This window comes from Vidua chalybeata, chromosome 4, assembly GCF_026979565.1.
Source record: "Vidua chalybeata isolate OUT-0048 chromosome 4, bVidCha1 merged haplotype, whole genome shotgun sequence".
Lineage (NCBI taxonomy): Eukaryota > Metazoa > Chordata > Aves > Passeriformes > Viduidae > Vidua > Vidua chalybeata.
In genome coordinates this window covers 29,307,794-29,318,691 of record NC_071533.1, presented here as the reverse complement: position 1 = coordinate 29,318,691, position 10,898 = coordinate 29,307,794, and the positions used below count along the sequence as shown (strand labels likewise).

At 40.4% G+C, this 10,898-nt stretch overlaps 1 long non-coding RNA gene across 1 annotated transcript; it reads left to right on the top strand.

Annotated features, from left to right (window-relative positions):
• The first annotated feature begins 1,270 nt into the window (after positions 1 to 1,270).
• LOC128787606 (uncharacterized) lies at positions 1,271 to 9,448 on the top strand. Its single transcript, XR_008430750.1, has 3 exons — positions 1,271 to 1,371; positions 6,600 to 6,703; positions 8,984 to 9,448. It is a non-coding gene; the product is annotated as an uncharacterized LOC128787606 (long non-coding RNA).
• The last annotated feature ends 1,450 nt before the right edge of the window (positions 9,449 to 10,898 follow it).

Below are 10,898 nucleotides of genomic sequence, written 5' to 3'. Positions count from 1 at the left end.
TTTTGTTAAAACAGGTCAAACAACCAGCAACAGTAACCAGAAAAAAAAAAACAAAAAAAAAAAAACAAAAAAAAAAAAAACCAAAAAAAAAACCAAACAAACCACCAACAAATAGCTACAAATAGGAAGTCTGCAACTGTTCCAGAGATTAAACAATTTTCCTCAGCTGAAATGCTTTATACAAAATTCTGTATACACCCAATAGAGTATACTGGGAACTGTCACTGAACATTCAAAGCCTCTCAAACTGGAGAACAACAACAGGACTACTGAGGCAGGGGACATCCCAGAACCTGTACAGGAAAAGTAAAGGTTCCATGAAAGATCCACAGGCACTGGCCCAGCCAGCTTCTCTCACACAGGAGACAGCAAGGTCAGAACGAAGTGAGGCATTATCCAAAGTAAAGAGTGGCAGCTGCTCCACAGGAACAATTGGATCCTGCTCAAGCAGGTTATCAAACAAGGAACTCGCACTTAGAGACCTGCACCAATTCATGATGGGACCTGAGGTCAGGGACACAGTGCAAGGTATTATATCAGTGCAAGGTATTATACTTCATCCATCATATTATATTCATTATACCTCACTCCTGCATCAGGAGTTAGCCTCAAGCTAGTATAACAGTAAACTGATCCTGTTTACTTTTAGACAAGTAATAGCTGTATCTGGCCATGCCAGAAGGACATATGGTTTTCCAAAACTAGAGAACATAACCTAGCAGAATGTTAAAAACTGTTCCTTGATTATGACTAAGAAACAGTAGGTCTAAGAGGCTCTCATAAACAGCTCTGTGCTATAAAAAGAAATTGGGGTGCTAATGTGAGTCAAATAGAGACATAATTTTCATTTCTTGTCTGTTCAGTCATCTCTCCAAGCTTTACAATTGCACTGAGTTTCCTATATAAACATTATTATTTTCTTTCATCTACCATCAGAAATGCAAAGTAAAGGACAACAATTAATCGTAATCATCTTATTGGCAAGGTGAACCCAAAATTAGGATTCTGGTCTAAGTAGAATCCAGTGTATTAGAAAGCTCTTCCCAGAAATCCTTGTGAACATAGTACTAAATCTAAATACTACAGAGAAAAAGGCGGTACCCACTAAAGACCTTTGAGGAAACACTGCCAAGAATTCTGATGATGGCAGCCATCATCTTTGCTGATGAGATCCAAGGAAGCGCCCAAGATGCCTGAAAAGCTGTCTGGACCATTGAGCTCAAAGGCCATTGGCCAACAGTTCAAAGTCCTACTGACTGGCCAACAGAAGTGCCATTCCTCATGAGCGACTTCTGGGCCTACCATTGCTTCACATCTGCAGCAAGAACCTGGTCAACAGGACAAAAGGACCTGCCCTGAGCAGCTTCTCAGGTGACACTGACTTGGAGGGAGCTGGTGGCTGCGGGACGGCCCCAGCCCTGCAGAGGGACTGCTGGCACTGGTCCCTCCCTGTCCCTCAGAGGGCCCGGCCGGCTGCAGGGTCACCTGCCAGGAAGCCCAGGACGCTCAGGGCACAGGCTGGGGCTGCAGGCCAGGGCCAGCCCTGCAGGGACAGGGCTGGGGTCCAGCAGGAGAGGCAGAACAGGGTCAGGGGGGGATCCTTGTCAAGCTTTAGGCCAACCACGTCCTGAGCACGAGTGTGGCTGCCAAAAACAGGGAAAGGACGGTGGCCCTCGGCTCAGTAGCTCATGAGGCTTCATCTGGAACTCCTTGTGTCCAGATTTGGGACCTCCTGGAACAAGACCACTCTTGACAGCTTGGAGAAAATCCAGAGCAGCGCCCAAGGGTGGTGCAGCATAGGAAAGAGCAGGCAGGGGAAATGGAATTTTTCCCTTCAAATACCTGCCAGGAGCCACAGAGAAGACAGACTCTTCTCAGAGGTGCAGAGAGGAAAAGAACAGGAGCCAACAAGTTGGAGCAAGGGCAGAGTGGTCTGGGAATTGGGGAAAAAATGGTTTTCCAAAGAGAGTAGATAAGCCCTGAGTCAGGCTGTTGCAACCGAGGCTGCAGAAAATCCATCTCTGGAGACCCTCAAGACCTCATGGGAAAAGGTCCTGTGCCATTTTGAGGTAGCCCTGCTTTGAGCAGGGGCCTGAGCAGGGACTTTTGTGGGTCCCTACCACTCTGCTTTCCTCCTTGAGGCTGCACTGGCTTGGTTTGTTTGCCTTGAAGAGGGAGAGCAAATATGGGGTGGGGTTGACAGAGGAACCTGTGACCCTTTTTTCTCTGAATGCGAGGTGCATGCCTGTGACAGATGCAGGCACAGGCATAAACAAATGGATCCACATGACAGAGGAGGTCTGTAAGCTCTGCCAGCAGTGCAAATATCTGTTATGTCCAAGAATCTGGACCCCTCTCTTCATCTCCTGATATTTTCTCAAGAAACTTCCTTCCCGTTTCCAAGATGCTTCTCCTCCCAAGGCTCCATATGCCATTTGCATAAGGGACTAATTATAATCAGGGCTGTGCAAGCAGCAAAGATGTGGCTAAGAGAAACCCTGTTTGATCATCAAAATTGCTCACTTTGGAGAGGAGGAATTTAGATGATTATACATGTAGATGTGTATGCATACACACAGGGGTTATTTTATTTTGCTTTTTAACATTTACTGTTACCATAAGGTGTTTCCACACATCCTTTTCAGTTTCTGTGTTTATATTATAATGTTTTGCAGAGCTGTCCCATGACTAGACACTTTCAGAGGTCCCTCCCAATGCAATATTTTCCCCTGTTCCATCTGATATTAATCTTGTGGATGCTTGTGAAACAGAAGAGAAAAAATCTCTTCAGTCATAACAGAGCAGAAGCCAGGGACCAGATTCTAGACCTGTTGATAGCAGAGATAAGGTCTCAGGTAGACTGAAGCAAAGGAAGCCTTATCAGAGTATCAATCTTCTAGGACCTTCCAGTAGAAATTTTAGAGCAGTAAAGATGAATGGGCAAGTCCTTAGCTTTTGCTTCTTGCTGATAGCCAAAATAGGATCCAATAGACAGTTCTTTTCAAATCCCAGAAATCACAGGAACACATGAAATACTAAAACATGTACACTGGAAAGGCCAGGAGATTAAACAAGCCCCAGTTACTTCAACATTATAACATTTTACAACAACATACAAAGTTTCTCCTTCAACTGACAAGGACTGACTTTGGAAAATTTCCCTGAATTCTTGTAATCCCACATATAATTCTCATCCCTTTGAGAAAATAAACATGGCTACAATTAGTCTGTTCAAGAAGAATTTAGCAGAATATCAGGCTCGTTACAATAATAAATAGCTTCTCCCATTTCACTGAGGTTCTATCCTTACATCTCATAAATGCCAAGGTAATAGCTGACAGAAACAATTTTTCCAGTTTGCAATATCCAAGAGGAGAGCCAGAAAGCCAGACAATGAAGGGGCAAGTTTCACAACAAAACCCCAGAATGAACTTTATCATTTACATGGATCAAGTTGCTGAAAGCTATAGTTTAGCATTTCAAACAAATAACCTGGTCCAATGATTAAGCCAGACTTGACAGCAGATCCTGAAAAAATCCATCAGCCATGTCACAAAACCCTAGACCAGCAGCTGCTGTCTGCCTTATTTAACAATGGGGATTGCTACCAAAATCCACATGCTTCTCCCTGGTCACATTTCCCTGTAACCACCAAGACGTAGGCACCTTAAACCCAGTAAAGTCCAGCTATGACAAGTTGTCCTCAACACCACACCATGTCCTAGATTTAGTATAAAAGATAAAAGACATGGTGAGGCTGACCCAAGAGAGCCTGCTAGGAACCAGCCTGATTAGCAGAAACAATACAATACAGCGGCCTAATTGAGGCTTGAAGCACTGCTGTTATTTCATTCAGCAAAACTGTTTTCAAATATAATAGTTGAATAACTGGGTTAAGTGCATTGCCTATGTTATGAACCTGACAAGAGGAACCAGCTGGAAACTGAGCTGGAACTGAAGCTCTTTATCATCACAAGTGAAAAAATCTGGATACCATAGGAGACAAACTGTCACAACAACAGAGGGACTAAGAAGATCAGATAGTAAAAATGTTTGCAGGTGTCTTTTGGCTACAATCCAGAAGATTCAATTTGATTCAGCATGGAAACAAAAGTAAATCCATAAACTTACCTACAACTCTAGGCAGTGGGTACACTAGAAACTAAGGATTATCACTGAAAAAGAGGGAAAAAACAATATTAGTAAGAAGAGACAATTGGAAAATGTTAAAGTTCCCTCATACTGAACTGGAATGGGGCAACCCCGAATACACATACAGACTGGGGAACGAGAGGCTGGGGAGCAGCGCTGCAGAGAGGGAGCTGGGGGTCCTGGTCCATGGCAATTGAATGTGAGTCATTGTGCCCTGGCAGCCAGGAGGGCCAACCCTGTCCTGGGGGACATCAGGCACAGCCAGACAAGGGAGGGGATTGTCCTGCTCTGCTCTGCACTGGGGCAGCCTCACCTCGAGTGCTGGGGGCAGTTCTGGGTGCCACAACATAAGACACTGAAACTATTAGAGACTGACCCAAGGAGGGCAACAAAGATGATGAAAGACCTTGAGGGGAAGCTGTGTGAGGAGTGGCTGAGGTCACTTGGTCTGTTCAGCCTGGAGGAGAGGAGACTGAGGGGAGACCTCATTGCAGTTATGATTTCCTGGTGAGAGGAAGAGGAGGGGCAGACACTGATCTCTTCTCTGTGGTCACCAATGACAGGACCTGAGGGAATGACCTGAAATTGTGTCAGGGGAGGTTTAGGTTGGATATCAGGAAAAGGTTCTTCACCCCAAGGGTGGCTGGGCACTGGAGCAGCTCCCCAGAGAAGTGGTCACAGCACCAAGCCTGACAGAGCTCAGGAAGCTTTTGGACAATGGCTCTTGGGCACAATGGGCTCTTGGGCTATCCTGTGCAGGGCCAGGAGTTGGATTCAATGATCCTGAAGGTTCCCTTCCAGCTCAGGATATTCTGTGATTTTGAGATATGCACAAGTGACAGTTCAGCTCCTTTCCTATGACACATGTTGAAAAGGGCCAAGGGAAAGTTCATAAGTAAACCAGTTTCTGTTGTGTATTGACAGACTGGCTGAAGTGATTCCAGGACTCCAGAAATTTTTAAGATTTTATAATTTTCAAGGCCTAAGCAAGTTAAATAGGAAGTCATCTGAGCTTCAACCACTTTTAAGAGGATTAATACACCTTTATCCTCAGAGTCTGTATGTTGCTCTATACTTAAGATGTGTCATAATTTACAGTTAATTCACATTCAGTTTTAAGTTCTGTGATATGAACATAAATACCTCCAATACTAACAAACCATAATAAACATGTTCAAGTCAGCATTGCAAAACGGACTACTACATCTGTATATGAAGCAGCAGTAAAGCCAATCATTCCTGCAAGAAGCTAAAATCTGAGAAACAGCATCAAAACTGAAGAGAGAGACTCAACATTCTCAGTGCACGCTGTCAAAGTACACAATAGTTGCCCAGCTGTGTTCTGTAGAGGTTGTGTACATAAAGACAATGCAAAAACTATATACAAAGGCCTTCTGCCTTCCTTCAGTTGATCAACTCACTCCATGAGAAGAAAAATCAGTAGAAAACAGCACAAACTAAAACTTAAGGGAATAAGTTCAAGTACCCAGAATTCAGACAAGGAACATAAGTAATGTCCACAAAAAAAGTGGTTTGTACTTTGAAACAAGCCCCTGTGTCACAGTCAAGTTTTTCTTTTTGTTTAATTCTCTGCAGAAGTTCCTGCAACTAGAATATTCTCACAGTTGTGCTGAAACATATGAAAACAGAGATTTAAAAAAATCACACTGAACAAGAACATGCAATCAGAGACTTAAGTTTGGAGGCATTTTCCAAGCACTTTACAAACCAGCACACTCTCCCTTCATGTTGCTACAAACAGTAGCAGTAGTCTACAAACAATCTCTTTGCTGTGATAGTCAGCAACTGAAGACTCCATAACTATAAACCCAAGAGGCCAAGCAGGCCCAGATGACATGAACACCACCATGTAGCTTGGTGCAACACCTGCAGTACACAAACTCTTCTCCATCTGATCTTTCACAAGTTATCTGTCTGAATTTACATTACTGAAACATGACTGACAGAGCAAGTGTGTGCTTTGGTATAATTTAATTTCAGGTTTCTCTGTTCAAAAAAAACTCTGGCAGAGGGGCGTTATATGGAAAGGTGAACAGAGAAAAGTCCATTTGTATCAAGTGTTTACAAAGTTTATCTCCTTAGTTCAGGTATCTCTATGAAACACCAACTCATTGAAGCATAAAATACTGAACAACTCCCCTTCAAAACCCATTTCTTGAATTAAAGCCATTCCATGACACAAAAGTATGATCTACTACTCTTGGTGTTACCAGTCTTAGATATCTCACTGTGCCTCAGTCATTAAAATCATGCAGGTGGGTTTGTTGGTTTTTTTGTTTTTTTTTTTTTTTCCAGAGTTCATGCTATCCACTTGTTCACCTCAATTTTCGGCCATAAGCAGAAGCCATAAGAACACTGAACTACTGGGAACTGTTTGTAAATTGAATATGCACCTATTTACCAACTACTTTTGTTACATTCGCCAGGCATCTCGCAATGTTACAGGAGATTAACCTGCTAATACACTGCAGACTGACTTCATGGGAAAAAAACAACAAAGAGAAATCCACAAGTGACATCCATCATCTAGGTATGATTTCTCTCTGTGTAAAGCTAACAGAATCATAGGCTACTATTGACACAAAGCCAGCTGAAAATGTGAACTGCAGCAAGAGACATAATGCAGATAAATGTTCCTTTTTTGTGCTTTAAAGAGTTCCATGGGCTCTTTCTTCTAAATCTTTTCATTAATTACACTGTCTAGTAGAATTCAGCACTTTTTGCAGAGGTTAAATTTTTCTTGTTGCATGCAGAGCCTGCTTTCCCCTTCCCCAGCCCCGTCAGCTTAAAGAGAAAGTGGCTATTCTGTGAAAGAATATGGAATCTTCATCCAGAAACGTGTTCTGGGCAGCAAACAAAATTACAATGGGGTACAAGTTGTACCTATACTTGCAATATACACACAGAAATTAACAGCACTCAAACTTCACAGCACTCAAATATGCAATTTTATGTAGCAGTACACTGATTACAGTTACTGTCTCCTACTAGAGCTAGATTTGCTATTTTAAGGTCTGGTTGTATGATTACATCTTCTGACACAATAAAATCAACATCACCCTGTTCTTTCAAGCATACACAATACAGGAAGGTACAGTAAGTACAGCTAGGCATCATTTGGATAATTATTGAGGATTTTTGGCATGGAAGTTTAGATACAGTTTCTAAGAGAGCCACAGTACCATTGGGAAGAAATATTCCTCCACCATCAAATTTGTTTTTAAATGAAGACAAGTGCAATACCATGGACATGTGCACATTCCTATGCAGAGCCTTGCTCAGTTGTAGAAAAAAGCGATGACAACTTTTGCAAGTAGAGGTGGCTAATTGTGATTTGAGCTCGGGACACTACAACACTCAATTCTAAACAGACTTTGCTGAGGTGAATGCCACTATTGCAGTGGCACAGGACTGACTTTGTGCTCACAGGAGCAGCAGTTCTTCAGGGAAGGGAACAGTGAATTCTGGGGAACCAATTTGTTAAACATTGCTAAAGGAACACGGCAGAGATGTGGGTGTTCAGTGCTCTGATTTAACAGTCATTTGAAATGAGTATGAATAGACAGCATTACAAATCAGCAGGCTGTGCCTCAACTGAGGAATTAATCAGTGTGTCGTGATTTCTGGAAAGCAGCCCTTACTTCAGTGGACAGAGAACTGCCCCAAAATAAAAGGACATAAGAGGAAGATAAGGGAGAACCTCTGTAGACTAGTTATGTCTGTCTTGTTGGTCACAGAGGAAAATTAATGTTATATTTACTTCTTTAGAACTATTTTAAGCAATTATATCTCATTTACTTTGGTGCCAGACAGTGCTCGCTAGAGACAAGTCTCCTCTACTGCGAACAGCAGTACTCTTTAGCCTGGTCACACAGGTCACACAGTATTAAACGTGCAGAGGCATTGGAACAAAGAAGGTAACAGATGATATCAACAATACTGACATATCTTCCTGAAATAATCCATCTTTTAATTTTCATATTCATTAGAAAATTCAAATGATTTTTAAGTGTTCATGACACAAAACAGAGCCTATAAACCTACACATTTCTCAGTTAGGGAAAAGTTATTCTTATCTGTGAGCTACTTAGAAATCTGATAACAACTAAAATAAGTACTGTCATTTGACAGAAAAAAAGGAATCCAAGACATACAAATGAAAAAATCTTCTACCTTAAATAGACAGAAGGTACGCTTCAACCGTACAGTGTTCTGGGATCTGCACAGTACGCACTCTGTCTTAGAGGGTCCAGTGCACAAAGTTCACTACTGGTGCATCAGAACACCAGCCAGTTCAACATAGTTTTTCTCAAGTAGCCATGGTTTAAACACAGATATACGTAAATTTTTAATGTAAATCTTTTAATATTAATTCAATACTTCCTTCTTCTGTACTTTCCATGCCCCTTGTGGTACAAATATATCTGACTAAACCCATCTTCCTTTTTGTGGCATTGTGAGGTCAGAGACTATATGAACTCAAATCAATGATTAACAATTATTCTTGAAGTAAAACAAATCAATTTCAATAATTATAGCTCACAGAATTCTGACCGTTTTCAGTGCAGTTGCTAAAGCTTTGCTTCTGTTTTCATTTTAAAATAATTTTTTTATTATATACATTTGTTTTTTTTCCCTTTGTTAAGTGAATTGTAGATATCTAGAAGTCATTGCATCTTGAACCTGTAAAACCACAAACCAATGGATCCCTACCTCAGATCCCTACCTCCAATTGCTCTTCAGAACTGTTAAAATTACTTCTGTTTTGATTTGGATGTTCAATATTTTAAATTAGCACTTTTTTCCACAGGAATAGAGGCCACTGGACAGAGAGAAACTTTTCCTGCTTTGTGGATATGAAGTGTATGCAACAGTAAAAGCAGGAAAAAAAGTTTTCACTTTTAATCTGGACAAGACAAAATCCCACTCGCTCTCCAAAAAGTACAGTTACCCAGTTTTTACTTATATTGCTCTCTCAGAGACTTCTGTATCCCAGAACTCACTATTGGGCTGTAGTCTGGGGAAAGAATTCCTCCAGAAAATCCCAAAGGAAGGAATGAAAAAGGCAGCAAAACTGTAATCAAATGGAAAACACTAAATATTGCAAGAAGCATCACAAATACATACAGCTGGGTTTGTGTTTTTAATAAATTAGGGCTGGCCACTTTGTCTGCTTGGCTCAGTTCCTTTTTTATCCTCTCTCACTGCAGCTTTGGCTCTTTTCCTATCTACTCCCCAAACTAAGGCTAAATGCCAGTGATATTTGATAGCTGAATTGCAGTACCCAAGGGCAGTCTGGATATAAATTCAGATCCAAAGTCCAACCCAAAATAATAAAAGTCTTTCAGAAGTCTCATAGAAATAACTCTGGTTATTTCAACGTCTTTCCTTTCTAACACCACTCTTGTAATTTTTTTGTAGATTCATTTATATTTACCACTACTCCACTATTAACATCATCTTCTGTTGAAGTCACACACAACCTAGATTCCTCACAGAAAAGCAACAGTTAATATTTTCCATAAAACATGTGGGTAGTAAGTAAAATGAACATTACTCTGAGGTCTTAGAGACAGAAAGGTCTTAAAGGTAAGGATATTCATAAACATTATACACAGGAGAAAAACAGGCCAAGATTTCCAACTATTAATTATAAAGTTGCAACCTGTAAATGTATTCTAAAACGTGGAGTCTTCACATTCCTTAAGAATCTGTCTACAAACACTGTTCTTCCAAATCTGATACACAAAGGATAGTACAAAGAGCTGAGAAAGGAAAACAGAATCATTCCTAAGAAAGACCCACCCTAGGCAGGAAAAAATCTAAGGAGTTTTCCTGCAGTAGTTTTGGGCATTTTTGTTATGTGCACGTTTTCTTTGATTCATCTGTTCTAGGAGGATGGTGCACCATACAAGCAATGCCAATGTTTTGTTTGCCCAATATTGGGTCAAACAAATGAGCCTACATGGAATTTTTATTGAAAATCTAATGTAACTAAAATGTTTGCATGGCAGCACAAAGATACAAGGCTGAATACCCTAAAGTTTATTCTGCCTTACTAAACAACCACAACAAACAGATTAAGAAAGAACTGTCATATAAGAATATGTTACTCTCTGTTAATAAAGTAACTGTCCAAAGCTACATTTCGAAATTATTAAACAAATAGTTTAGTAAGTATTATGGTCTTACAGACTCAGAAAATTACCTAGTTTATCCTAATAGATCAGCTTACTTTTTAGCTATGAAAAAAAAAATAGAAAAAATAGAATACAACAATTGGATCAAATAAATTGATTACTCAGTAGTTGGTAAAGGACTGAAGAACAGTTTTTGTAATTTGCTATTTTGAGCCTGGGCTAGACAATTCAGCTATTTGGGTTCAACTATTACTTGTCCCTCAAATAAATCCTTAAGGAATTTCCCTCATCTTTAAATTTTCAGCTCCCATTTCTCAACATTTTTGTCTCTCTCATTACTATTTTTTCTATATAAAAGTATTAAAACCATAACAACAGAACAGACCTTGGCAGACTCATTCACTAGCATTACATTTTAGGTCATAATTTGATGGCTGTTTTCTATAAATACCTTTAACTCATGCACACAGCATCTCCCCTGATTTCAACTCACTCAAATTACTGAACTTTAAAATCAGGACTGTGATCTGGGACAGTCTAGCTTTAACAGAAAAATCATCACTTCTTCTTGAATAAACACAGTGC